Raw genomic sequence first — 27,055 nt, 5'->3', positions numbered from 1 at the left:
GGGATAAAAATACAGCTGGTTGTACGATGGAGAATTTTGGGTTTTGTGCTACTTCTCCACAGAGGATTTGTACTTTTCCCCTACCGTTGATTTTATTCTTCCATCTCTTTTCATCACCGGTGCTAATTTTAGTCTTGCTAAACTAAGCTTTTGCCTCAGGAAAAAAAAAAAAATGCATAAAAGTTCAAAGAAACATCTAGAAGAAAAGGTTTCTGCCATAAAATTAGCTTGGAAACTGACAGCTAAGGAGCAAATACTGTTGTTTATCTTTAAAAAAAAAAAAGAAAAAGAAAAATACATTAAAACAGCACATAAATTAAAATAGCACAATCTATTTTTATAGTCTAATCTGTTTCAGTGCATCTAATCTAAATATGTTGGTAGTTTTTGTATACTTTTAAGTGGATTTTAATCTCAGTAATTTTGTGTAATCTTCTGATATTATTACTGCATTTGATATGGGAAATTCATAACAGTACTGATCCTAACAGATCCTACTTTTAGCAAAAAATTTTCAAGAGGTAAATTGTTTAAATATAATGTGACATTGAGCTATTTCACAGAGAGGGAAAAACAGTAAAAGTTTGGGAGTAAATATGGTTTGCTGAATGTAAGTTTGCATTAAAAAGTGGAAACCTCAGTTCGCACCTTCACCTCACCCTCCTCTTCCAGTAGTGGGAGGAAATTCCTGGCGAGGGTGCTGTGAGTTGTTGCTCTCTGCCTGCAGGTACAGACCAGCCTCTGTCTGCCTGTCTGCAGATATCATACCGCGACGTGATCTGTTTAGCTCCCTGACTTAATGCTCACCTGCTCATGCACCCCCCGGCTCTGCGTGTGTTTTGAGTGCATCTGTGTGTGTTATGTGTGCTTGTGTGATGGTGTGCATGTTGACTTCTTCCGTCTCCGCACAGCTGGAATGGCGTCTCCCTTTTTATCTGCTGCCCTGCAATTACAAACATTCACACACACACAAACACACAATATGATAGATGGATTTTTACTGCAAGGACAAGAAATTCTGGAAATTATTTCAATCAGATAGAAAACAATTGCTGTAAATAAGAAAACACATCCAGGGACTGACAAGCTCTGATAGAAAGAAGTGGGTTAATTAAAGTAATTACAGCAAAGGAAACGGGAAAAGGCACATTCAGATGGATGTAAAATCTTGAAATTGATACAAACATGCACCTAAATTCTCACTTACACTATTCTTTATAATTTTGTTTTTGTTATTTTCTCCTGAGGTCGTCACTACACTGACAGATACAAACTGACTTGTACACAAAATACACACAGACACACTTGAGTAGAGATCTGAGTCCAGCTGGAGGTGGTCTCCAGCCAAACCTGCAGGCAGGCTGACTGTATTCATATTCATCACACACACACTAATTTGAACTGACAGGACACACGCAAGCAGCTGTTAAAAACTAAATAAATAAAAATTACTCATGAGTAAATCAATATTTCAACTGCAACTTGCTTTGCTAAAGATCTCATGACTACTTTGTTGCTTCTGCTTCATTTTTATCTTTGACCTGTTTCCTGCCATTTTTACCTTCTGTTAAAAATATATTTGCCCTGTACATTTAAATAAAGAAGGGCCCTTTGAGAAATGAGAAACGGAGAGGTAGATTTGAAAAAGAGACAGCTTTGACTGGATGAAGAGAGGAGTGAATAACAGCCAATAGGCTGGGAAGGGAATAGGGCTGAGAGGCACGGAGGAAGAGTACCACTCTCGACTCTCTTTGTGTCTCACACACACACACAAAGTGGAGAGAGACTCCATGGGATGCCAAATAATAACCTTCCTTGTCATTATCATCGCCCAGCCGAACTGCTCTCCTCTCCACTCCTCCACCTCCTTCCTTCTTCAACACAATCACTGCCCTATCGTTTACAGCATGCCGCTAAATGGGAACATCAATAGACACATCCATTAGCAGTGTGAGTTCTTTCCTCTATGATTCTCAAGTGCTTTAATAGCCGACACATACGCACACACACGTCCTCTCATACTGCACCTCGGCCGATTGTTAACCAAGCTAGCTCCATGCAGGCGATGCTGAACTGATAGTGTATCATTAAAGCTGGTAAGTGACACGGTCGCTGTGAGGGTGGTGCTGTCAGTTAACCTGAAGCTAAAAGCTGAATGGAGCTACTTTCTGACTAAAAGACGCAGCACTGGGTTTTGTATCATCAGACACATCATATTATTGGTTGAATTTGAGTTACAGCCTTTGTAGCTAGAACTGTTTAGTCAATTCTAGCAATTGTAGCTTATGATGACTACTTTCATTTGCATGGCTGAAGGTAATGAATCCCGAATCCACATAATTATTATTTCTGGTTCCAAATGTAATTCCTCCTAAAACTTCAGTAATTCTAGTATATCACGAGTAGCTCAATGTGATAACATATAGAAATATTAAGCATAAAAATAATTAGCGTTCATTACAAGTCATAAAACAAACACATTTCTTTTTACGGTTATATTTTAAAAGAGGCCAGACTCTAATTGTAATTATTAAAAATCAGTAAATAAAAAAACTAATTGGCAGAAAGAAGCCGATCTCATTTAGGACTGCATTCTTACCTTGTTAACCTCATTTTGAACTGAATTTACTGTAATTGGAGAAGCAAATTATCCTGAGCATTGGTATGACAGATTAACGAATTTTAAAATAAATCAGATTCATTCGAAGCAGAGTGAGGACCGTATAAGGAGAGAAAATACATTGAAGGGAGGGAGGGGCTTCCCACAATGCCGCACTGTAATTTCAGCATGTAGGGTTTTTTTTTTTTTTTTTTTGGAGGGTGTGCTGGGCAGGATGCTGGGAAGCCTGGGAGGAGCACTGGGTGGGTTATATGGGCTGGTTATGGAGGGGTTGTGGGACATGTGGTGCAGCTGTTAAACTTGTGTGGACTGCTTTTGACTGACAGAAACGGATAGGAAAAAATGAAGCCGACTTCCATCACAGATACAGACACATCACAAATGACAATCAGGAAAGAAGACACTTTAAAATGAAATAGCATCAACTTAGACATGACAGGATTATCTTTTGTTGTGACTGAAGTCAAACATATATTCTTTATCTTTTTCATGTAAACATTTAGTAACAGAAGTTGTCAGTGCGTGTGTAAATTTTAATTCAGAGGAGAAAACAGAAGTAGATAATGAGTTTGTTCTCTCACATTCCCACCGTTATTATCCTCCTGACTCGGTGGTCTCTTGATCCTTACCGTAACAGCCATGAGTGTGTGTGCACATGTGTGTGGTAGGGTGGTGGTAGACCGCAGACAGCCTCTAGGTGCCACTGCACTGAGCATGTGTGTATACTTGCGTGCCTCTTTCATGTCTGGACCTGGATAGAAAACAAACAAATAAAAAAAAAAAGAAAAAACAGAATAAATTCACATGTTATTTGTTAAAACATATAATTAAATGTTATTCAGACAAGTCAAGCACATGCACAGCAGATTAATTAAAAGGAAGGAAATGCACATACACTCAAGATGACAGACATATACACAGTTATTTCTTAAAAGCAACATAGGGTTTAATTGCGCAATATTGAATTTTTTTTTTTTTTTTACACCAAGTGATTAACATGTGGCTCAATTTCCAAAATATATGTTTGTAGTGGTGAGCAATTATTCAGCAGCACTAGCTGATGCGTGAACAGTATTTGCTTTAATAAGTCAGCACATCATCCCCTCTGCAGAACTCACAGGATTTTAAATGTATAACAAGCCCCCTTTCAAGCCAATTCCTTTCCCCACCTTAGCACCTTGGGTGGTCCTTAAAGACACACACAAGGAGCTAGCATGTATTTACATTAACATAAGATTTATTTAGGTTAAAAAATAATTTAAAAAGGAGAGAATCAGCCTCCAGAGCTGCTTTGCAGTCAGTAAAATCTGACCTTAACAATACACACAACAGACTGTGTGTTGTGGTGGCTGTTATGTCTCCTTCAACAGAGCAGACGTGTAAATGATGTGCCTTCATGTGGTGCTCATAATATACAGGATTATGAGGCCACTGACTGTAATGCATTATAGACTGTAGAGCTGCTTCTGACATGCCCACAGCACGATGAGGCTGAGACAGAATGAATCATCAAAAGAATTTCTGAGTATAAAATCTTAAGCTGACCAGATGGAGAAAGAAAAAAGAACAGTCTTTGCAACAGGGGTTACTGATGTTGCCTTCCTAATATTAAACTGAAGCTAGACATAAAGAAAATATTCTCTTAGCTCATCGATTGTAAATACTGATTAAAAAAAAGATGAATTTTGTGATCCAACTTTCCCATTGATCCTATTTAAGTCATAAACCCATGCTATCATGATTAACATTATTTATATTTGATGTTGAATCATCTAAATTTTTCTAATAATTTTTTCTCTGTATCCACGTATGTTTTCTTTGATTTGAGAGCCGTTTGGTCTCCCATTGTGACAAATAATGAGTCATACTGCGCACTCTTAAATCTGCTGGTTCATTTGTGGTCAATAAGCACATGAAAGTTGCTGTGGAAGTGATATTCATTACATCTTTTTTTAAGCCACTTTAGCCACATTAATGATTTCTTTAAGCACCCTGCTGCTCATAGTTTTAAGTAGTCCCTCAGAGTCCTTTTTACTTCCATCGTTTTTAGTTTAAGATCTTGTCCCTAGGCAAAAACTCTAGCAAGTGGTCATAATTAGATGTGGCAAGTACAAGTGTGTTACTTAAGATAACTAGAAGCCTTAATGTGTTTTGTTTAAGCGTAAGACGCATATCTGAACCAGTTCCACTTCTGCTTTATGTATCACTAGTAGAGTTTAGAGGTTGTTGCAAAGTGTCTTTTTTTCCTAATACATCACAAGCTTTTAGCCTCCATATCAATCTCTTCCTTTCTCTCGTACACACAGTTACATGTATTATTCAAATCCACATATTTCCAATTAAACTCATGTTCAAGAAAAACACCGAAGCTGATATAAATGGACCTGGTAATACTAAGTAATTATATGTACACTATATAGACCTACTTACAATTGAAACCACACAAAAAAGAAGGGGGAAAAAATTGACTCTATGAAGTCATTAAAAGGTGGTTTGCTAAAATAGACGGGCCAGTCAAATATGGTTCCGCTGAACTCCTCTCTGCCACATCTGCATTCACAGAGAAAGAACAATGATTGACCTTGGCTGGATGAAAAATTGCCTCAATTGTTCATACTTTACTTTGATCTTAAATACAGTGAGACAGGGCAGCACAGGAAAGCTGCTCACTACAGACGAAGAAGAAATTAAACCTTTTATGCCTACTAAGAACTTCCTCCCTCGTTTCTCTTTATAAAAGTTCACCTCTGCAATTTACTTTTTTTCTGTCTGGACGAGCTAATGTATCCTTCAGTTACTGCTATTTTCTATGCCATACTGCAGTTTTTTTCTAACCACTTCCTGTATCATTTCTCTCCAAGTTCTCTTTGCAGCGTTTTTTTTTTTCACTCCTGCTGCCCCATTTCTTTTTGTGCTTCAGTAATCAAACTTGCTGAGATCAGTGAAGGTACCTCCATCATTAAAATCCCTGGTGCATTCGCCAATTTATAGTCTCAGTACATTTAAAAGAAAAATAAAGAAAGTATAAGGGACCACCCATGTGTTTTAAAAACAAAATGCAACAGTAAAGATCTGTTCTCTCCTAACTCACTAATTGAGCCAGTGAGCACCAAAGGAAAAAAAAAGAACAGAAATTTAACAGATATTAGAGGGTTTGATGAAACACATGGTGTTTATATATTTATGAGAAGACGCTTTTAATCAGGACTGCTTGAAAAGCCTTTGTTGTGGGATTGATTGGTATTGCAGTTGTTCCTTTTCCCACAAAGTAAAGGAAGCCTTGAATAAAGATGCGTCTGAAGTTTTTGACAAACTCCTAACAAGTAACTGGCCAGTGCTATATAAGAAGGATGACAAAGCAGAGTGCTGGATGACACAACATGCAGTCACAGGACGCAAAAATCTTTAGACATTTTTCTCTTTTCTAATTTAAGATCAAACCTACACTTGTGGTCTTATGTGGTTCAATGAGCTGAAAACAACACACCAAGGTTTGGGCTTCTACTTCCACTGGCCCAGTCAGGGTTAAAATGTAAAATACAGGAGAATTAGAGATGATGACTCTTTACTAAAACATCCTGTTCTTTTGTCTTGTGTGCTCTGGTTGCCTTAAGAAAATAAATACATTTCAAATACATTTCAAAGACAAGAGAAGCATTCATGGTTTTTATGGTTACAGTACATACACAAACGTAAAGCCTCTCTGGATCATCTGGCTTCTATTCAGTGCCTAAATACAGGCTTGGATGAAGACTAAAGTTAGTTGGGTGATGAAATGCAGGACGCACTGATTTGCAGTTCTCACTAAAGCGAAGCATTCGTGTTTAAGCGAACGTCTATGAATGTCGAGTATGTCTGCCAACTGCTTTGATCAGTTCTGCTGTGCCACGTCCAAACAACCAAACAGAGGTACCGGAACACAAAACGAGTGACATGGCTGTTCTCATGCCTACATTTGTATTGCAATATATATGTTAATCTTTGTTCTTTGTCAGCGTGTGTATGTTCTTAACATATTGTGTCTGTTTGTAATAAAAACTTGAGCAGACATGCTGAGCTAGACCACCCAGAGAAGTTACCCAAACACCCTCCACAAAAAAATAGGCACTAGTCTTAATTATATCCATCCTCTGGGCGTGTCTCTCTGCTCAAAACAGACATCTGAGCCACCCCCCCAACCAATAGGCCACAAACCTCATGACAAGGAAAGAACTTTTTGGTGAACATGTTGACCTATGATGGAAATAAACATCTTTAGTACTGCATGTAATTCTTATATAATTATTTCTTATTATTCTTTTTTTTTTTTTTTTTTATTCTATAAGGAGATTACAAAAGAAATCTGACTTAATTTTATTATCTTGTTTGGTACCAAATACGCGCAAAAGATCCCAGACTTCAAGAAGTTCTTTTGATAAACTAATCTGCAGGGTTTCATGTCATTAATCTACCAAAACACAAGAAGTGGGGTGAAATATTAACATAAACACCTCTGCAATGCTCAACACTTTCAAAACAGGGGGAAAGTCATGCACGTGGAATCACAAAAGCTGTACTATGGAAGCAACTGCATTGCTCTCTTTCATGATCTTTAAAATTCAGGTTGGTAATGTGAGGGGGCAAATGCGTGGTGTGCACATATAAAGGCACATAAAAAAAATAAAACGAGAAAGAGAAAAAAGCCTGGACCCCAGCGATTATCTGCCAGACAAATCCTACTTGTGCTTTGATCCGCTGCCCACCTTTCCTCTGTTTTTTTTTTTTTTCCAAGCAAACAGATGCAATGTTTAGCTGAAGTGTTATGAGATTCCAAGGCCCAAAGAAGACTATTGAAATCTGCTGAAAAAAAAAACAAATAAAGCAAGCTAGTCATAAAAAGACTAAGGCTTTACAAACATTTTAACATGCAATCCTCCGAGGATGAAGGGGTTAATCTGCCTCTCTTGTAGTTTAGCTGAGATGCTATCGAAAGCCATTTGTTCCAAGTAGCGAGGCTAATGACCCTGATCCGACGCTTGGCGTTCAGAAGGGAGAAAGGGAAGGTAAGTAACCTCATATATTCTCAGGGGGCTGGGCTAATGAGAGGGAATGGGAATACAAGCTACAGTCCATCATCTACTTAGAATCCAGACAGCAGAGCTGTCCTGTCCTCACCCCGCCCCCCACACAAACACACATAGAAGAATGCTAATAGAAAACCCAACTACTCTTCTCAACCCAATTTTACTCCTGTCGTGTTAAGTTAATGTAAAAAAGTGCCGCATTTTATCATCAATAAGTCAATAGCCCATTAATTCTGGGACACCAGTATTATTACTGTAAACGAGGAGTTCCATCATCAAGATAGCTGGCTGCTGCTACCGATGTTTTCACTGCTTTAAACCACTTGACTGGAATTTGTCAGTCTGCTGGGCTGCTTTATTGTACAAAACTACTTTACACCACAAAACATGACAAATGTGCTGGTTTTCTAACACAAACAGAAGTAAGCACTGTCTTTTTTTTTGGTGTGTAATATATATATATATATATATATATATAGAGAGAGAGAGAGAGAGAGAGAGAGAGAATTTGTATTGTACATTACAAAAAAGACGTGGAACTTACTGAAAAAAAACTGAAATAGCTCTTTGCTTCTTTTAGCTTACATAAAGCTTCTTTACATGAAACCTTTTAAATAAATATTTGGAGTTCTGAATTTAAACGCTTTGCATTCTTCATCATTAGCTGCTTAAATGCTCCTCAGAGTTGCTACTATACATGAAGGAGCATAAATGCATTCACAGGCAATGTATAGTTGGGCATGGATGCCCCTGGTATGCAAGTCTGTGAGAGTTCTGCTGTGATGGGAAAGCTGCAGGGGGTCCACTCCACTGCTTTTATTCAATTCAAGCCGAGCCTGACCATTTCTTTAACTTCTGGCATGCACAGGAATATTTATGCATGCGTATGTGGAAAAAGAGAATGGGTACAAGAATGAGTTCCCTACTGCACTCTCTGTATGTGCGTGTAAGCGTGTTTGTGTGTGTCAGTAATACCTCCAATGGCAGTCTAATGATAGGTCTTATCGACACCCAGCAGTGAATGCAGGCCTTTGTCTCCTCTCGGGACGCATTATGAAAAGCTTAGGGGGCTGCCTTTGACTCCTCTTTCATTCGTTCACCCACTGATAAAACCCAGTACAAAAACGGCAACTGTTATACAGCTCCTGTAGTGCGGCAAGTTTAGTCACAATACAGCCCTATCCAACCCTGCACACTTGTCGGCAAAATAAGAAAAAGTTAGACTCAGAGCTCAAAAGCTCATAAGTCACAAACAAAAGATGAAGATTAAGACCAGAATTTACATTTTACAATAAACAAAATCACAATGCCTGAAATCACTTCTCATTTTAAATAGTACATAGGATGTCTGAATGGAGTGGAAAAACAGCATGCTTGGCATAATTCTCTTGAAAGATACTGCTGTACCAATGATAAAGAAGTAACAGTAAACAGTAAAAGTTTAACACTTTGTCATCATTTCAAACTGATAAGCAGCTAATGCGTGTATTTCCCAACAAGCCTTCATTCATGATTCATGCTCCAGCAAGCTGGTCCATACCATACAACCAATGCTATCTTACTTCAAAACAAATATTAACATCAGTAGTGCCTACATCTATCTGTATTCAGATGGTATATTTAACTGGAGGTTTAGCTAAAAAAAAAAAAAGAAGACAGAAATAAGGAAACAAAGCCTTTCCCCTTGTTTGGATGCTTTTTTATTCAAGTGTTTACTTGTGTGTTAAAGGTTGGGGCCTGGCTCCTCTGACAAGCAGCTTATGAAATAAAAATGTCTTCCTTTCTAACGATTGTAAACGCTACTTTGTGCATTTTAAAGACTTTAGCTTATAGCACCTTGGGGAAGCATAAACATTTCTTATTTTCCTGCTGTGTCACTAAAAATCCTCTCACCATCTATGCTTTTTTTTTTATTACAAATCGCACATAAATGTATTATTGTGATTCAGTATGTGGGTTTTTCCTCTTATACTTATTCTGTTATTCTCTATTCAGCTCTATTTTCAGGTAAACTGATTAACGGCAACAATTTATCCTCTGTTAAATTTTACGTTCTGTTGCACAATTTTGATTCTCAGCTTCAGTTTTAAGAGCAATAAAAACTTTTTGAGATGCAAACCCTCCTATTTCTCCCCCTCTGTGTCTATGTTACTAGCGTAGTGGTCTATAAGAAAACCCCCTAAAAATCAAGCCGTGAGGACTTAGGGGTCTCAATTAGTAGGCAGGTAGAGTTGAGACTTCCCCATCCCATCCCTCACAGCAATTAAAGAGAGGCCAGGAAGTGCTTTATTTTTATGGGCTATAAATACATTAGAGACGTCACTGTACTGGCCTTTACCACTCACCAATTTAACAATTCCACAGCATGCCATACATGGTTCTCTAACGCTCACTATGAAATTTCTTGACCATCATTCTTATCTCTGTGTTGTTGATTCCAGCTCTCTTCCTTTTTGGCTGTTCACCACCTTTGCTCACTTCTAATTGGTCCATCTCTACCTCCTCATCCCATCAGTCTTGCATCCACACCTCAAATTCAAGAGAATCTCTATCTAAAGTAAGGATTAGCACTTTGTGCCTTTGTAGAGATCTTTATGAGAAAACAAATGTTACCATGTCTGCCACTTGTCCTACAGGCATGAGCATGAAACTCACAGTTACTCTACTACTTTGTCCCCCCAGTTCTGTAGTGAATCAATATGACATGACAGAATGACTCATCTGCTTGTCATCTTCTTTTTACACATATACATTTGAAAAATGAAACTTTGTGACACACTGTGGCTTGAGCCTTGCAACCTTGCCTCAGTCTCCATAAATGATCACGAAAAGAGAAGCACGTCCCTCAGCTTTTAAAAGCCAGCTTAGACAGACTCGGCTGCTCCTGAAAGACCTGCATCCATGAGGAGACACATCTGAGAGAAAAAAAAGGGGGGAGGAAAGAGCAGAGGCATGTCTGGATATTTTCTTACAACATCCTCCACCTTATTCTCTTCTTTCTACCAGAGACTCCACTTGCATCATTTGACAAGTCCCTTAAACAATGGGGTTGTGCGAGGCTTTGCCTTCACTAATCCCAGATGGTTGATAAATAGTGACTCCATCTAAAGAATGATGAAAGAAGGAATTTCCTGCTCAAGCAAGTTTAAAACCACTTTCATTTATTTATCAATTTATTTATTTATTTATCTATTTATTTAAATCTAGCTAGGATGTTATCATTTCATGTGTTTTATAGTGATCTAATGCTTTTATTTATTTATTTATTTAGTTAGTTTTTTTTTTTTTTAGGTGGTTGTGGGAAAAAAAAGAAAGAGGCTTGTGTACTCGTCTTATAGAATGGACATTTTTCTCTACCTCTAGAAGCAATAATATTAAAAATAAATTTATGTAAGCAAAGATAACAACTAGTGGCATCCATGTGAGGTAGAAAAGAGGAGAATATTATGAAACTGATGAGAGAAAAAACTGAAGAGAGCTGAAAATATTTCTAAGCACACTGAAAAAATGGTGAATGTGATGCTTGGAGAGCGAGAAGCGAGAACTGAGTGCAACTGGACTGAGTTCATATGAAATGAGTTAACCTAAAATGAAAAGAACTGAAATACTCTGAACTGGATTTACTCGATCTTCTGTTAAATGAGTGTGAGGTGCAATGTATATATTGAAAGTTCTGCACAGAGAGCTGGAGGAGGGAATACTAAAAGTTGAAAAATTTACAATATTTTCTTTTACTGGATGGGTAGATAATAGAGGCGAGACTTAAAATGAGTGAATCTTCCAAAAGAAAGGAAATAATATAATGCATTTATTAATAGTAAAATAGCATAATAATGTAGTAGCAATAGTAATAATACAATGTGAAGGTTCTATTCTTATGGGAGCATCAGAGAGAAAAAAGAATAAAGAGATTGATCTTCCATGACTTCAAGGGGAAAAAAAAAAAACTCGACTCAACCCGATCAAAGCTTTAAAAAAGATATTTAACCCTTGCTTATACAACTTCTGGGTAGAAGGTTGAAGTGGAACGGTATTGCATCAGAAGGGAGGATGACACGAAGTGAGAAAGAAAACATTTTTTCTTCTTGCTGCATCTGCTTTTCAACCATCCCCCTACCGGTGTATGGTGGCGGCCATTCTGTCTGTGCCTGCATGGTAGAAAATGATTTACTGCTGCTTTCAGGCTCACACAGAGAGTGAGAAGATTACTCTCCAAGAGGCTGCTCACTTTGGAAACCGCTGAAACACAGTTAAGACAATAAGGTGGCTCCCCTCCCACTTTGTTTTGCCTTGTGGGTATGCTGTTCTCCAAGGTAACAATTTATCTTTTTTCTTTATTGCAGCCCTAAAATATTAGACCTTTATTCTAGTGGATGCCAGAGAAAAATTCAAATCCTCACAACAAGAAATGAAAACATTTTACTAAGGAATTCTTTAAATATTACAAGTAAATTTTGTATGCCATAAAATCATACTGATTAAGATATTTCCATATAATAAAACGTGACTAACTAATATCCATGACTAACTTTATGAAATGGAAGGATTTCACAAATTTAAAGTTCCTCTCTTGTTGTTGATTAAGCCACTACAAATTTATTTCTCCTCTTCAAAATTCCTTATCAGTAGTTTTTTATTCCAATGAAAATAATCCCTTACTGACTTAAAACAGCTTAGATGTACTTCAACACCTTAGCTTCATTTAAAATGCGTGGCTCTATGAATATGCAAATTGGTCCCCGCCTCTTTCTCCACTGCTCGCCTGCAGCTTATGTATACCTGCTAATCTCCAACTCTGAACTGTCTAAGAAAGCAAAAATGCATGAAATAAAAAAGGAAGATTTTTTTCCAGTCAACTAAAAGTCAATATATCAGAATGGAAGTGTATTTTGTGTATCGCACTCTGTGGTGTTAGTAATGTATAATTACTTAACGGCATTGATAATGCTAAAATTTTTGTACTTATGAGACCGTCATTGGTAAGCTGCAGTTCCAAGGGAGAACTACTCAATCATGTTATTATTACTTATTTGGCTATAAACGTTTTTTTAGTGGGTTTGTTGATTTTTTTTTTTTTTGTTTTTATATTTTTCCCTGGTCTACTCCGTGCTTTTCTTCATCCATCAAATACCATTTCAAAGTGCAACATATCCAGTGACCTTCATCCCTATCAGTCACCATCTCTTTCATTTATGTGAAGTAGGGAATTTCAGACACAGCTGTTACTTATCCATGTGGCAACTGTGTGTGTGATTTCTTTGATAGCCAAATTAAGGCTGCACAATATCAGGAAAACATGTGATATGCGATTACACTGTTGAAAGTTGCGATGATGATATGACCTGCGATAAATAAAATAAATAAAGCTGCTGCTTTGATGTTTTCTTACACGAAGCTCCACTGGCAAAACTCTCATCACGATGTCTGTTGAACTTTTTAGCTTGTGCTATAATAATGCTAGCAGCATGTTTTAGCTAACGCTAGATTTTAGCAGCTCTTCCTAATGAGAATAACTTGGTCAGAAACACAAACTGATTGTGTAATATGGTGTCCTTCAGCCTAAATAAAATAAAAAATTGACAGCCTTTGTAAAAGTCTGAAGCTGTTTTATCAACGTTTGATAAATTATAAAGGAGATTAGTTTTATATTCCAGATTGTCAAAAGCAGTCAGATGAAGCAGAGTTTTAGACATTAATGGAATGATGAGTAAACAAGAGAATAACTTTGATAATGCCAGTTAAGATGCGTTTGTCAGTTTCTAACGTCATCTAGTGCTGTCCTTGTCGGCAGACACGATGTAATTAGGACTTGCAATAAAGGCGGCGCCGCAACATACAAAACGTGTCCACTGGTGTTTGGCACAAGTATTTAACATGCCTTGCAGAGTATGTGTGTTTATGGTGTGTCATCTCTCTTCTAACTAACATAGTTCGAAATAGCTGCCTTGATGTTCTGTTTAGCCATAAGTTGTTCTGCATCCACATTTTCTTCGCTCCTCTTATTACCTTACACCATCAACACATTCACTCCATGTGCTCTAATGCTGCACCCGTTGGCATCTACATGGATAATCCAGGACAGTAAGAGTCCGTTTGACTCGCCATTTATGCAAACAGAGCATGAATGCGCAGCACCATTTAGAACAATGTCACGTCACTTTCTTAAAATATGTAAACTATTTATCGCAGTTTAGGCAGTTGTTGCAATATGTATATCGCAAAGGCTAATATCGCGATGAAGGTAAATTTTGTAAATATTGTGCAGCCCTAAGCCAAATCATGTACTAATTCAATATAGATGGATTAGGAGGTCAGCTTGTTATGTCTCAAAACAGAACCATAGAGAGAACACACCCTCCACTATGATTTATTCTCTATTCTTTTATTTGAATAAAACTATGCAGATCAGCTCGGAAACTGCCTATTCTATAGTATCCATTTAATGAAATGTAGGGAGATTTAATTTCCAATTTTACTAACAAGCAGATAAAATTAACAAATAAAAGAAATGCTGGTAGGTATCTCAAAGTACAGAGATTCAAGTAGGAATAGAAAACAAGATGAAAACAATAAGGAAGAAGGAATGCACTTGATGACTCAGACAGGATGATATGTTCTTCACCTGTTGCTCGTAGCTCAATACAAGACACACACACACACACACAGTCACAAGACAAACACACTGAAAAACTTAATAAAAACATGCACACATGCAAACATCAACCCCATTCCAGGTGCACAGCTGACTCAGGCAACCAGGTGGAAAGGCAACAGAAACAGAAACTGTTACACTAGAAGCAAATTGAGCTCTCTTACTTTAACCACTCGCCTTTTACTTGTTGTGCTCTGCTGTGGGGGGAAGGGGGCAAATGGCAAGCCCTCTTCAACTTCTTCCTCTTGTTTCAGCTTCTTTCATGACCTGACAGAGAACAGAACAGAAAGGGGGTGAGGGGCCCATTAGTGCAATCTTTAGGTAAAAGAAACATAATCAAGATATATCTAAAGGCAATCCATCTCTAAGTAAATACATAAAACGCTATTCTATTGGGAAAATGGGCTGTTGCCTGTAGTTCTGTTCTCTTTCCAAACAGTTTCTGTCTGTTGGCAAAAAAGTCATAAATAAAAGACAGGTACACTGATAACTAATCAATACAGCTCATGGCCTAAAGCTGCATGTGTTTAATGTCAGGATGCATTTCATCCCAAGTGTTGGGTAAATATTTTTGAAGGAATTCAGGGGTATCCTGCCTGACAACTGCCAGTGTTTGTTTTACAGTATAGAACAAAGTGGCTCTCTGTAACATGGAAAGAGATTAAAGTTACGGTCAGAAAACATTGACAGGGACTCACTGATTAAAAAAAAAAAAAAAAAAAAATTCTAAAACATGATAAATTGTAAAATGTTTGGCTATATAAAGGGGAATTGCAGTTTACATATCTATGCTGTCTTGGTAATCTGTTTTGTCTTTGTTTTGTTTTTTGTAAATAGCGTTAACATGTGCTGTTTGGATAATTTTATCATGGTTGCACTGCTTCGAAACAATTAACATGGTTTATTATGTGAGTGTAGGAGGTGTCTTACAGTACACTGATGAAATTGCTAACAGCTGTGACAGCCACTATTGAGAGCACACAAACACTCTTCGCCATCTCATTTGTAGCATACAGCTGCACAGATAAAGCATGAGGGTTAAGCAAATATTGCACAATGGCCAGAAAACAATGCCCCAACCCCATCCCTCCCCTAACACACATGCACGCACTGTAACTGCAGTATTGCTAAGACATTGCCAGCTGCATGTGTTAAAAAAAAAAAAAAAAAAAGACTGGCACTGCTTGTCCTCTTTATTGCTGTGAACAGAACATACACCCCTGCTACCCTCCTATTCATTCTAATCTCTTTTCTTAATGATAAACCTCCTCAGTCACACTCTCTCTTCGTCTGTACCCCTCCAACCGCGCCCCTCCAGTCTGGTGTCGACCCTCGAACAAGGCAGCAACAGTGCTCCTTTGTTTGTCCTCCTTCCCTGCTCTCCTCTTGCCCCCTCACCCAGCCCTGAGTGATGCTGGTTGACGGGGACGGAGGCATGCCTCAACAGGAATGCCGGAGAAGGGAAAGGGAGGGAACGAAAGAGGAAAAATGTAGGTGGAAGGGGTCGCCGAAAAACAAAAACAAAAACCAAAAAAAAAAAAAAAAAAAAAAAGTAGGGTTCTTAATATTTCTGACATTCTTTCTCTCCTCTCTTTAATTTTCACACCTCTGTTTGTTCATTTAAGCTTGCACATGAAGGAGTTCACAGAGAGCATTTGTGGGGAGAGAAGAAGGTGGGTTTCAAGTGACCACACCCTCAGTGAACTCACCGACTCCGCCAGACTCAGCATTGCAAAAAGTCATTTGCAGAGGACCACCACTGGTTTAGACAGGGAGGCTAATTTTAAAATCTTAACTAAAGATGGAGAGGACTTGGGGGAGGGGGGGGTTTTGGAAGAAAAAAAGCTTTTGATTTTATTTAAACTCTCTGAAAAACAGCTCTGTTCATTGTTTTTTTATGGCCCAAAAATAACCTGTGTGATATTCCACAGGGAATTTGTTAAAATAGCCTTTAAGTACACAACGTGTAATTTCTCATTTATGCAGAGAAAACATTGGGCCTGCCCGCTGAGGTTAGCAAAGACATAATTTTAGCCATTTCATTCTAGTATTGCTGCTACCACTGCAAACCCAGTTCCCTAATAGCAAAATACAGCTCTTGTAATGTCTCATTTATACATGTTTGAAACGGCACATACAAACGCAGTTGCAGCTCAGAGGCAATCGCTTCATTAACCCCGACTAATCTAGAAACATTATGTTTACTGAAAAAGCTTTTCCATCTTAGGTGTGTGCACAGCCGTACCATGTTAATTCATTTTAAGCTTGAAAAAATTTGTGAGCTATGATAATGTCCAAATATCTGAATTCATGCACACTTGTGTCCTATGGTCCCCAGTGTCTACACTATATGCTGTGACAGACAGAGAGAACATGACAGAGACAGAGAAATAGTGTGTAAGAATGCATGATAGTGTGTGTTTGTGTGGTGTGATTATGTCAGTGATGCTGCTCCCAGCCTTGATCTAGACTCCTGCCTCTATGTGACACCCGTAGCGCCTGCTTCATTAATCAATAGGACAGATGAAGACAGACTCCTGCTGCGCTGTGAGGGAAAACGGTAGCTTGTGTTCACAACTGTGTGTATGTGTTTCTGCATGTACGGAGGCTAGAATGCCCTCGGGTAGAACGTGGCAGACATGATGCAAACCTTTCAGGCTTCCTGCCCACACAGATCATCTTTTTGATGATCTCTTTTGATACACTGATGCTTGCCAGTATATTATTCCAAACCTTCCCAAAACACAAATTTCTTGTAAAACTAAAAAGAATAACATGCAGGGTTTTTACCTTTGAGTATGTCTGAGTATTATTCTACTACATTTTTAAAAAATTCTGACCTATTAAGGAGGCTGGTAGGGTAGTTGAAATTTTTACATGAAAATTTATGGCAAAATCATCTTCAGTGCACCGCTTCTTTGATGTCACAACCACCCCGTCTTCTTTAACGTGATACAAACCTTCAGAGGGGCATTAAACATTTTTTTTATTGGTCAGTTCCACCCTCACTTCTGAATGCCATTACAAACACATAACTGTAATTACTTGTTCCCAAATACACACAGCTATTGATGTCTATTTAGAGTCTCCTAAGCTATAAAAACAGTGTGCCTAAAGGGCTTATTGAGAAATATTTGTCAAAACAGGTTTAATACACCTCAAGTCAGTCAAACCACTTGAAAAAAGCTTAAAATAAACTTCCACTTTAATTGAGACCTGGGAGGTGCAATTGTGGTGGGTCTGGGTGTCTGAGTTCCTGGTATTTATTTACTTTCTTATTTGTAGAATTAAAATTAGAGCGCAACATTATCCATTTCTCAGTGGAATCTCATTTACTGAATTAATAGGCAAAGTATTGCACCCCTGTCATCTAAGTAACATACAGGTTGTAGCTGACAATGAAGCGCAGCCAATTTTTAGCTGGAATTTGTGGTTGTAAAATTTGATACATTTGTTTTGTCAATCTTTGTAATGTATGCTCAGTGCATGTGCATGCACAAGTGCCAGAAAAGTCATCTTTCTTGACTAATTATAACAATAAGGAGAATAAAAAGAAAGACAATGGAAAAAAACAATGTAGCTGATTAGTGATCCGTGAAATTTGACTGGACATAAGTGCAAATCTTCGAGGAATTCTAAACTAAGTAACTTATTTTTAAAAAGACAACCAGCACAATTACAAAAGGGATTGAATCCAGCTAAAAAGACTGTAATGACTCATTAAAAAACAGATTTTCATAACACTAGTTTATAGAACCTGAAGATGCTTTGGTGCCAGAACATAGTGACTGTCAGTGGTATAGTACTTTAAAGCACTTCTACATGCACGTCACGTTCAACGTCGCTTTGTGGGTTTTACACATCCAGGCCAAATTTTCACAAACCTTGATGGAAAAGTGGACAGTGGAAAAAAGAAAGAATCCATTCCAAAAGCAGGTGTGCATCAGAATCCAAAGTTTTAAAACTGGCCTTGAAGAATGATTGAGTTCTCCGGGTGCACCGCCAAGATGGTTAAGCTGGAAAGTCACATCTTTGCATTGATTTAATGTGTATCTGTGTTTGTATTTGTACTCTAAAATTTAAAAACTTAAGCTAATAAAAGACAGTGTTTTAAAGCTCCATTTTTACTGTGCATTTTATGGAGAAATGCTGATATTTTATTTTAAGATACTTGCATCTTTATCGCAACCTCAACTGTATTTGACCTCCAATTCTTATTTAAATAATTTACATAGTGTGGCACAATCATGAAAATGTTTCAACTCAATCATTTCCAGTGGTCATTAACACTGAAACTTTAAGCATAATGATGTAGAAATAGTTAGAAGCTAGATTCAAGTTGATTTCCTTACTGGAAATGAGGAATGTGTGTCATTTCCTGATGTTCCAAATGGCAAAATCACTTGAATGCAAAGCTACAGAGGCTATTTTTCCCACAAAACCTAAATCCTGGAGAACTGCTATCAGTCACTGAGAGGCTTTGCCTCCTCGGTGTACTGCAAAACCGTTTTGTGTGTTTTCAATGCAACTTGTGATATTTGGCCTGGACTCAGTGCCCTCTTTGTTTGCCATTGTGCAGAGATGAATGAATCTTTCTTCCAAATTTCATACAGAGATGCTCTGTGTGAAACCATAGAGACACCTTTGAGACTACTAAACTGATGTACAGACTGAATGTAGCCACTCAGAATATCACTCTCTATATGAAGTGCTAAAAGTCATTATTTACTCCGATTTTAAGTTGTTTAAATTATGTTTTAAACTTAAAGATTTCTATTTTATTTTTTTCAAACTATTAACCAGCCTTAAGTAATCCTGTTACATCCTGCTAGAATAACAAAGTCTTTTTAAACAAAAACAGAGACATGGTATGTGGGGAACTGTTTATTTTTTGGATAAATCAAATTTAAAATCAAGACTTAGTAGCAAATTTGTTAAAAAAAAAAAAAAAAAAAAAGGGAGATTGACATTTTTCTCTTGATAGTAATGGTGAACTTGCGGTAATTTGCGACTGCAAATTATGCAGATTTAATGATAAACAGCTCTTCCTCTTCTGTCATGTATTTTTCTTTTCATAAGAGTTAGGCATCAGCGTGACATGGCACACTGTGTTTGCTAATTATCATTGACTCATACTAAAAACCCAAAGATCCTCATAGAAATGCACCTTATACTGATATTATTCTGAGAATATCCTCTTACTATCACACATGCATGAAATGAAAGTCGCTTATCAAAAATAGGACATGTACAGTACCTACCGACTAAATCAAGAAATATGACATAGTGGTGTTTAAACTGTTTAACATCAACATTTGAGTTTTAATATGCAAAACGGCAACAAAAATCTAATCATTCTGAGAGTTATTAGGCCATCTGAATTCTCAACCTTAAAAATAAGTTACAAATGAAAACAAAATCCAAACTTTAAACCTTGTTTCACTTATTAACCCTATGCCCTGATTGCATAAGCACATTGTGTGATTTGACATTGTCCGTCTGACACTCAGACAAAGGGCCCGATGTAGGCCTCAAGGGGGCAGATGACAAACACTCCTAAGCCATGGCCAGACATAATCCAATCCCCCTCCCAAACCTCCCGCCAAAACTCACAACAAACGCAGGGTGGAGGAGGACTTATTCAAAGCATATTAGGGAGGTGAAGGGGGCCAGGCACAGAGGGACCCTCTTCACTTGGCTGTCCTAATCGTATGAGACAACGCCTCTAGAGGCAGACCTTCCCGCCTTCAAACCCCACCCCACCCCCATACGGCATGTCCCAGACACATTCAGGAGTGTTTACAAGGGCAGGCGGCCATGAAGTGGGGAAGCTGACCAAAATGAACAGCCCCCCTGGGAGTTGTAGTTTAATTGTCCATCTTCTTGGCCCAAATTAAACAAGCTTGAGCGAGCTCAAGTATCCATACACATGCACGCCCCACCCACCATCGCTACCCCACTTTTAACAGACTGGCACGTTCCACGGAGAATGCCACTGATGCAGAATGATGAGCGGGACCCCATTGTCTCATTATATTGTCTTCAATTAGGGAGAGACAATGAGAGGAGCATTTGTAATCATGAGCATCCCAAACTCATGCTGGGAAACAGAACTTCATTATGTCCAATAGTCCCTCATTGACAATAAAACTCAGAAAATATGCAGTTCATCCTTAGGAAGTTTTAAACATAAATGGCTCGGAAAGAAGTGAGTCACCAGGAAACACTGTAGGGGGTTCTGAAACTGAAGATAACAACAGATAAAAGCAGAAGGAAATCGCCTTTTATCTGAACGAACAACAGATTCAACCTCTGAAATACCTCCCATCCACTAATTTAATCTCCCGCTCACTTACCTGTCACCAACAAGTTTAAAACTCCCATCTTCAAGGTTTTAAAAGTGACAATCTTACGGGTTTTAGAGAAGTGAGTGGATTAATATAAGAAAAAAATAAATAAAAAAAAAACATCACCAATAACACTTTGAGAAGAAAAAGAAACTCAGTTAGCTACTTTTTGACGGGATGAATTTACAGGCATCAAGTGTAGACATGATGTCTTTTCATCTTCACCCAGCAAGTGTTGTACAAGCTAAGATCCAAGAACAGAAACTCTGGCAACGCTAGTGTCAGAGCCATCTGTAAAAATGAGACTTCTTTAAGAAAAAGAAACTTGAGAGAGCATTATCTGCATTTACCTGGAGAGCGCTAAGCTGAGAAATGGCTCTACTTCGCATCTCGCCAGCTTTGTAGCACACCATGCCATTTAAATCACGTTCCACTGAGACTGTTGGGCTTTGATAGAACCGTCCAACCGGACAAATACTGCTTTCAGAAAATTGTGCAAATGATTTCATTCAACACACACACACACACACACACACCCCACACCCATGCCGCTTTTTCTCTCTCCCCACAACACAAAGAACTAATCTGAGACGAACACTCGCACCAGCTCTGACACATTGTCAATGTAAAACCGGAGTGATTTGATTTCTCTTTGAATCATGTAAGTGAAGCATGAGGTGTCTTTTAAGCACACAGAAGGCTTAGAGAAATACACACTGCTGGAATTATATACCATCCTTTCTTTGCACACCTATACCTTTGGTTGATATTTCACATGTACAGTATCAGAAAAATCGCTATATAGATCCCAAAATGTTTGGATATAGTCCATTGGCAGATGAAATAAGTCTGCAGAGGGTGCCAGTCAGAGGGATATCTGTCAAGTCAAGATGCCCTGGGGCCGAACATCCTTTACTGCAAGGCCCCATTCCCTTATCTGATCCCAGCAGACGGGGCAAGATGATGGCCATGCCAGCCAGAGCCTTTGATTTTTTTTAAGTATATCCCCCTGCTTTCACACTGCTTTATTGATCGCCGACAGACCTCATTTTGTTGTTCTGTTTCCAGAGCGCTCTATTTGTAATGTGATCACCCAGATGAGGATAGCAGAGAGCTGGACAGATGCTAATCCTCTTTTTCTCCTTGTCTCAAGCATCATCTCCAGTGATTTTTCTGCAGATCACCTCTGTCAAGTTTGTTACTGCCTCAAGACTTCCCTTTCCATGGGTCAAGGGTATAAGCTACACCTATAAGAGTTTCTTTTTGTGTTAAACAATAGTTCTTGTTCCCTCATTTAGAAGAAGGGTTCAGTTAAATTAAGCTTATAGAAAAAAGCTGTCTGGTCAGTGCGTTTCTCTTGAGTAGCATTGATTTCCAATTCATTCTCCAACATTTTTGACCAGAGACTTAGTGTTAAATGTGCTCATTGACCTCTGAGAACTTGACACATTCCTCCATGTTGAACAGAACAAGGCAACAGTAAAGAGCGAGGAGCATCTGCCTCGTCACTCCACCCAGATGGCAGCAGAAAATATGTAAATTGGTTCATTAACCTTACAGTACTTAAACCACTGGGCCATGCAAAGGGCTCATTCAATCTGGATTTTCTTGAAATTTATTAACGCCCATTAATAACCCTGAGAAACTTTCATTAATGGCCTGAGGTGGTTTGCTGTGGCAATATCAAACGCTGTAGTAATTATACATGACATCCCTCTGATTAACACTTCTGTGATTATTACACCATGTAAAAATCACATTTACCCCCACTTAAAGTGAGTTAGCCCTTTTCTTAGTTAGAAAACATTTAGTAAAAACATTATCACAGCATCCAACTCACCCGCCTGGCAGGTTTGGATCTTTAACCCCAGACAATAGAATGGCATGAAGAAAAAGAAGCAGAGGGGGTGAAAAACTGAAAGGGAGCTGCATTTTCATGTGGCGTTTCCCCCAGTGTGTGCAGAGTGTGTGAAAAATTGGCTAGTAGTGAGTGTCTGCGTGTGAGCTGCCAGCAGTGAGGGCTTGCACCTGGAGCAGGGAGGAGCAAGCGAGGGGCCAAGGGTCACATCGTGGGCTAAACAGGATTGGAGTTCTCCCTTTTCCTAAGGAGGCCAGACGACCCCCGCGGCTGCATCGCACAGCGCGGGTCTTTCACGCCCCTTCCTTCCTTCTCCCTTCTCTCTTTCCTCTCTTGGTCACCTCCTTTTCTTTTCTCCTTTTGGAAAAAGCACAGTAATCCATAACCTACTCAACTATCAGCAGCTCAATTATCCCTCCAGTTTCCCTATTTTCTCCCCTCGGATGGAAATTCAAAAACAATTAACCTCTTCACGGCTGGGGACTTTTTCAAGCAAAAGGGCAAGGAGGTAATTGAATGAGTCTGCCATTTACATTCCTGACCATGACTTCACTCCTTCACGCATAAATCTGGTTACCAAAATCCTAATCTGTGGCTTTATGATTGCCCAACATCATTATTATGGATGTTTTGTTATCAAGCTTTGAAGACAGTATTTACTTCAAGTAGGATTTAACCATATAATTTGTTAAATTATCAAAATACTCCTATGACCTACTTCCTGCTTAATAAACTGATGTGATTTCTGTTCTCAAAAATGTATGTATGAGTGATGTTTTAGAAAATGTCTTTGCATGAACGAAAAAAAAATTAAATCTAGTAGACAGTGTTTTTTTGTTTTTTTTTCTGAAAAATGATACAACTAGACAATTTCACACCAAGTGTCTATAACGCATCCCCCACATCCTCAGCCTTCAATAAAATGTTCTCTTCTCCCCCTTCATTATGGAGGGGCCTCCTATTCATCTCCAGGTAGAGAGCCTCAAAGTGCAGGAGGGAGGAACAGCCTGTTTCACCCATTGAGCTTTTTTTATTACTTCCCCCTTCAAAGGGTGGTGGCAGAAGAAAAGACAACCTCAAATCTCCTTGATGCTATGATGCACAGAGTCAGAAAACACATAGAAACAAGAGGGAGGATGCGCAGATTTTAACCAGCACTTGGTCTTCAAAAACATCATATTTGAGAAGATTACATTGTTGTTGATGCAGAGAGACGCCCTTCCAGCTGTTGGGGGATAATCCTCTTACAAACAAGTTTATCAAAAAATGAACACGACTGAGAAAAACAACTGTGAAAAAAACAAAACAAAACAAAAATAAATAAATAAATAGCAAGAAACAACAAAAGGTGTGTAATAAAGACTTCTGCCAGGCATTTTTTTCAAGTAAAGCTAGCTTATTACCAGTAGATGAACAATGATGCAATGTCTAACCACCATAAATCGAGAAAACAAAGACGAAAGGATGAATGGAAAGCGTGGTTTAAGATTTTTTTCATAAAAAAACATATATGTAAGCATTTTAATGAGCTTTCTCCTTCCTATTGCAAGATTTTGGATGCTGTCACACCTTAAAACATCAATTTAATTGTGACCACCATTAAAGCTCAAGTACATCTGTACATAGTTTTTACAGAGCCTCGATTAAAAGATAGACTTGTTAAGAAGGAATGATATTTCCTGTTTGAGTTTATACTCAAAAGATTTGAATCCCACTTATTAATAATGAGATATTGCTGTTTTATGGATTGTTATCCTTTAGAACAAGATCAAGACCAAGGCCTACCATTACCACACAGGAAGGACTTAAAAACAAGACAGACATCAAAGATCAAAATCTCTTGTTTGAAGCGCTGAAAAAAAATTCCAACAACAATAATAGTGCACAATAAATATAAAAAGAGCCATGAAGCATAACAGCAGAATGAAACTATGTTCTTGTAGATGCTTGCCTGAACAACAGAGCCTAAATCTCGCTCGTACACACACCAAGACACACAATAGAACACAGAAGAAGTCTTTGATGTTTCCTCATGGGTGTGTGTGTTGCAGCTCTGTGAGTCACCCACACTCCATCCAAGATCCTTACAGGCTGCACAGTGACAGCAGCACAGTAGCAATGAAACTACTACCCTGTACCACACACGCAAAGTCAAATTCACAAACAACATAGCGTGTCTTGATTAGGAACAAGGACGGTTTAAAAGAAACATATGCAGAGGATAGGGCAAGCCAGGCCAGCAGAAGAATAAAAAAAAATTAAAAAAGGAGGAAGAGAAAATCTAAAACAACTGGTAGTTCTCCAGACAGACTGAAACTTCTCTTGATCATTATGTCTAGCCCTCAGGTGTCTGGGGTCGGGCCCACTGTAGGCGATAGTTAGGTTGAGGGTGGTGGGAGGATGGGGTTGAGGTGGGGTGGGTGAGTGTAGATAACATAGCAGCCAGACAAAGAGGGAATAAGAACGCTGTCTACATACCACCAGCATCAAGAAAGGGAGGGTGGGAGGGAGCGACAAGAAGAAAAGAGGAGGCTTATAAAAATTTGATTAGACAATCCTTCGCTGAAGTGACTTTCTGTGTTGGTTTGCTTTTCTTTCTTTTTCTTTTTTTCCCCCTTGCCAGTTCCCCTCCTTTTTCGCTCCTCCAGACCGCTGCCTCAGAGAACAGGGCAGACAGATTTTATAGGTCCTAATTAAAGCCATCTGAAGCCTTTCAAAACATCAAATGGCCCTGGTTTCCCCACTCCTTCCCTCTGATTGTGCAGAAGGCATGGAAAAATCAGAGGGCACCTATCTTTGCTGTACATAAATTTTGTATGGTTCACACTACCCCACCCCACCTCAGCCCCCCTGTGCCCCGAACCTCTTCACTGACCCCCAACACCCTGTAATTTCCGATCAATAAAAGGGTTCAGTGAGTGATATGACCTCATACCACGTTTCACTAGAATTTGACATGAATGCATGTTTGAGAAACACATTTCTAAAGAGGCGAAATAAACATGATTCAGTCTTTGTTGGTTTTTGTTTTTCTCTCTTTTTGGGCATTGCTTGCATTTGAGGTGACACATGACTTAAGATACACCCTTATCCTGCCTGGCGGGTTGAAGTGAAGTGCAGCAATGTTTTAGTGCGCTTCAAGTACTCCATTTATTTCTCCTCCTGTCGCCCCCCCTAATTGTCCTCATTGAGCCGTGCGGACCGGTTGCACAGCCTGCCTGCCTGACTGGGGTCAACGGGTTTACCGTGTGCTTTTTTATCTATATTTCATGCTATGGCGCTGCGCGGAGACAGCTACACATTCACAATGAGAATATTCACGGAGACGCACAAAGCAGGTCGACAGGAGAAAACAAATATATCACATCATTCAGACATAAAATGAAATTACATGTGTTAGGTTAAAAGCAATGAGTCGGTTTAAATAGTTAAATCTCCTTTAAATGGGAACAAAAAGAACAGAAAGCACACAGCGCAAAAGTGACACATCTGTCATACGCTTAAAAATTAAGTCGACCACAAAGATATGATAAATATAACAATTACTTTCTTGATTAATAGCAGTAAAATATCGATTAGAAGATAGAAAATATAACGTCGCCACTCACAATTCATTTCAATAACTTCTGGGCGTTATTGTCTCGCCGCTGCGTCTCTCTGTTTGTACACGGAAAAAGTCTCTAACTGCAGCGAAGCGGGAGGTCATCCTCATCGACGGGACGGTCAGCTTCATTGGAAGGAGATAAAGTTTGCGTATGGATAACACCTGGCCAGTCGTGGAGAGGACAGTGGACGTCCGATTCCGCCGATGTCAAGTCTTCAGTGACGCCTGCACTCGCCGGGATTGAGCGTTGAGAGGACAGGGAGCTCACAGAAAGGCGTCATGTGAGCCGGGAAGAGGTGCGCCATTGGCCAGCCCGGGTATAAGTATGATAAGGCTACTCTGTGCGCCATTGGCCCAGGATGGACGCGGAGGCGCCTCCTTACTTGACTGTGCGCAAGAATGTGAGTGCAGCTCAGTGTTAATAATTTTCAACAGAAGAGGTGGGGGGTTGGGGCTAATAAGAAACAAAGTGCTCCTAAGATATCATATTTATTTATTTGTTTGTTTATTTATTGGTTATGAACAAGAGAAGAAATACACATTTCCTCGTTATGTTTACAAGAGGAATGGGTAAAAACATCTGGTGAGTCCATATGTTAACTTCTGAGTGGCTGTCAAATTGCTGACCTGAACACTTGGAGGAAAAATGTGGTATTTACAAAAAATCAATTAGAAATCAGTTTGCCAACATTAGCTATATCAAGTAAAACAGTATCTCTCCATGATGATCTTCCTAGGTGAGTTAAACTTGTTCAAGAATCTCCATGCCTTTGTTTTACTTTGGTATTGTTTTGATAACCCGCTTCATATTATATAGCCCTGTGAACCCCACAGTTATGTATAACTTTTTTATTTCACAACAATGTGGCTTTAAAAAACAATCTTTTTTTAGGATTCTGCTACATGATGCA

At 38.8% G+C, this 27,055-nt stretch overlaps 1 long non-coding RNA gene across 1 annotated transcript; it reads right to left on the bottom strand.

Moving 5' to 3' along the window:
• Window positions 1-1,209: 1,209 nt before the first annotated feature.
• LOC121652573 lies at window positions 1,210-26,402 on the bottom strand. The gene is made up of 3 exons (XR_006012634.1): window positions 26,149-26,402; window positions 14,500-14,602; window positions 1,210-3,371 (listed from the first exon to the last, which is right to left on the bottom strand). It is a non-coding gene; the product is annotated as an uncharacterized LOC121652573 (long non-coding RNA).
• Window positions 26,403-27,055: the final 653 nt, after the last annotated feature.

This window comes from Melanotaenia boesemani, chromosome 14 (genome assembly GCF_017639745.1).
Source record: "Melanotaenia boesemani isolate fMelBoe1 chromosome 14, fMelBoe1.pri, whole genome shotgun sequence".
NCBI lineage: Eukaryota > Metazoa > Chordata > Actinopteri > Atheriniformes > Melanotaeniidae > Melanotaenia > Melanotaenia boesemani.
This window is presented reverse-complemented; position numbering and strand designations above follow the sequence as displayed.